Here is a 3,336-nt window from a genome sequence, read left to right as displayed (position 1 = left end):
GTATATATAAGATATCAATAGAAGATTATAAAAATTTTAAGTTACAAAGCTTCTCGGGATGTTCAAGATACCCCGTATATTCCTTCTTTAGTAAATCGTCGATTAGAGAGAGACTAAATATTGGAACGAAGTTTCTTACGTTATTATTATATATATTTTTTTTTGATTTATTTTATTTTACGGTATTTGTTATTTTCTAAAGTACTAAATTTCCTAGATACTTTTATGTACTTAATTAAAAACCAATCAACAAAATTATTAAAAAAAAACAAGAACTAGAAAATATATATAAAATTCAACATTTTTTTTTTTCGAATTTTGTTGCTTCTATACTATTCGAAGGAACTTCGTTCCTACGGTGTCCCATGACACCACATTATTATTTTTATTTAAGTTACTTCATAATTTTATTGATTCCCCTTATCTACTAAGTAATATATTATTTAGATGTCCCAAAAAAACACACGTATTCAGTCCCTATTTTATGTGCCTAAAACTCGGACCAAATATGCGCAAAATAATTTTACTTTCAGAGCATGTAAAATGTACAACCTATGTTTTCATCGCATTGATTTTGCTACTTATTCAGTGCAATCTTTAAGCAGTGAATTACGATATGCAATAAATTTTTAATTTATTATTAATTATTTGCAGAATTCATACATTTTTAGTAGGTTAGTTTGATTTTGTTTTAAATTAACTTAATTATAATTGTATTGTAGTTGGTATGATTGATTTTTAATGTTGTATATAACTGAATTTGTTATCTTTTAATTATTTATTATTCAATTAATAATTATATAAAATGTTTCTATTCGTAGTTGTTTACGTAATTATTCAATTTACTACTGTTTGAATTATTTATATTTTCAGTGTGTAATTTATCGATTATTTCTTATTAATGTGTGCTTTTTAGCTCATTGATGAATTATTTACTATTGGAAACTTTATTGGTTTTTGTATCAGTTGTATAAGATTTTTTCCTTGTCTTATGGCACTGTTTGTTTCCTAAATAAAATAAAATAAAAAAATTAATTTAAATAAAAATAAATAAAAATATTGAAAAATTGACGTTAATTTAAAAACAAATGAAAAGATTTTTTTTAATTTTTTTTTTAACTGCTACCATAATTACTAAAATTAAATAAATCAAAAAAATCTCATATAGCTACCATAATGGTTTAAAATATAAGTACTTTGATACATGTAATATAGTTTGTTGAAATATGTCGGTATATCCTTGAACCATCAGGTAGGAGGCAATGTGCAGCGGTCTTGAACGTTGTCTTCTCCTAGAGTTCAACAAGGACTACCGCAAAGGGCTCTTATGTCGTCCCCTACTGTCTGAAATTCTGCTCGTAGGTATTGGATACAAAATTCTGATGTAAATTCTTAAATTTATGAGTACTTTCAATGTATTAAATGCAGTATTATATAGACGAAATTACTTTGTATACTCAGGAAAATGCAAGAGACAATGCATTCTGACGTCATAATATTGTGATATGACGCGGAAACAGCGAATGTGTTAGTTATTTATAGGTAAATAATTAGTGTACCTACAAAAAGAAAAGTAAAAAAAACGCTAAGAAATAAATATATACAGTTTGTTTTGGTGACTATAGTCGTAAATCGGTATTAATAGAATTAAATTTATTCATTTATTTTCTTTATTTAAAAATTTATTATACATACAGAATTTTATAAAATACTAGCTGCGCTCGCGACTTCATCCACGTGGAAAAGGAACTTTACATGCTCAACGTTATTCTTTAAATTGGCATTACTTTTATATTAAATATATATATTTGTTTATAAATATATTTGTTTCATGGCAATCGGTTCATAAATTTTATGAACCGATTACCATGACACAAACACTAAATGTTAAGCTAAGCTTGCCACAATGTATTAGTAAAAACCACATCTAAGTCGGATAAGCCGTTTCTGAGATTAGCGTGCATAATCATTGTTTTGGGTGCTATTTGCGTTGACAAAAGTCCCTATAATATTTTTTCTCATATATCTTAAATTTACAGACACGACCCGTTTTTATTATTATAAGCATTGATTTGTCATTAGGACTCCCGTATAATGGGGGTGCTTATCTATAAAAAAGAAATTTCTTCCAGCATACTCAAAAAGAACGGTTACAAACAAATTAAAGAAGGTAAACGTACTAATATTAGTATCATTAAAAATTTGTTTATTGGTCTGTTTAATCGCGCTAATCTCAGAATCTAATAAACCGCCATAAAGTTTTTTTTTTATGAGATAGACTATTTACCGCGGAAGTACATATGTTGTAACAGTAAATTTAATGTCAAATGGATTGAAACAGAAATAGTCTCATTAACACTTACGAAACTTCTACACAGGTAAAGGTTTGACCTAAGGTTTTCTAAATACCATTTAACAGTTCTTTTTGATTCGCACTTAGCTAATTTTTAAATATATCAAACTTTTATTATCACTTTTAAATAATTTAAGCATTTCTTTAACTTACCCCTGCTGTCATCGTTTTAAAGAACCCCACATCTCCGATCTCACTAACACTTTGTCCAAGCACGACATTTGTACCAAGAGGCTGTAATATCATAAGAGTTATACTTCAAAAGAACTTAGCGCGCCTTATTATGTCAAATAATATTTATTTTCCTCGAATAATGCTTTCAGTTTTTAAAGTCTGCAATACAGAACTTGCTACGACTTTTTAGAACGACTATAAATGAACTGTTACAAATTAAATTATTTCTTCATTTATAAATACAATGTTTATCTTAACAGCTGGTTTACGTAATGGACAAAACACCGCCCTACAGACAGGGAGCCAAAGAGAACTAAGCCGGCTGAAAGATGTGTTAAACTATATTTTGATCCCATACTTTAGCCGTAAAAGATAATTCATAAAATAAATACTAACAGCGCCACCTAGCGTTCAGTAGTTAGCTTAGCTCGCTACGGTTGTAATTCAAGTATGATAGTATTGCAACAGTGGTACAAAATTGAAGCAACAGATGGCTGTAGTAAAGGGAAGTCTTTATTTTTTTGAAAATTCTCAATTTATACATATCTCATGTTATATTATATTGAATCCTTTAATATTTCTATGAACAATTGTTCATATATATGTAATATATGTAGAAATATTTAATTATAATTAATTGCTTTCACAAATTTATGAACTAAAATGTCAACGTCACAAATGACATCCAGTACACTGTTTTGATTCTACATTTTTGTTTTTCTTCATTTATTCATTCATTTATTTAAAAAAAAGTCACATTTGCATTCATTTTTATTATTTAAAAAAAAATTAATTAGTATATATATATT

This window comes from Melitaea cinxia, chromosome 2 (assembly GCF_905220565.1).
Source record: "Melitaea cinxia chromosome 2, ilMelCinx1.1, whole genome shotgun sequence".
Taxonomy (NCBI): domain Eukaryota; kingdom Metazoa; phylum Arthropoda; class Insecta; order Lepidoptera; family Nymphalidae; genus Melitaea; species Melitaea cinxia.
This window is presented reverse-complemented; position numbering follows the sequence as displayed.